Below are 297 nucleotides of genomic sequence, written 5' to 3' on the forward strand. Positions count from 1 at the left end.
TATTTTGAAATTAAGAATTAATCTTTGAAAAAATCGCCATCATAATAAAGTTACTGGTTACTACTTAACCCACTTTGCAAAAATGTAATTTCAAAATAATATGAACAAGATATCTCGATTCATTTGCATACCAAGGTCATTTTTTTTTCGTTGCCTTCAAAACACGTAATGTCGATTAGCCTTTTTCAAGTGTAGTACTTTTGCAAGACTTTGAACTTATTCGTTCGTGATAACAGTCATGCAAAGACCTGCGCTGTTTCACTCGAATGCATTGCGGGCCGAAAGTTCATGACGTGC

The sequence above is a fragment of the Penaeus monodon genome, chromosome 15 (genome assembly GCF_015228065.2).
Source record: "Penaeus monodon isolate SGIC_2016 chromosome 15, NSTDA_Pmon_1, whole genome shotgun sequence".
In the NCBI taxonomy this organism is placed as follows: Eukaryota; Metazoa; Arthropoda; class Malacostraca; order Decapoda; family Penaeidae; genus Penaeus; species Penaeus monodon.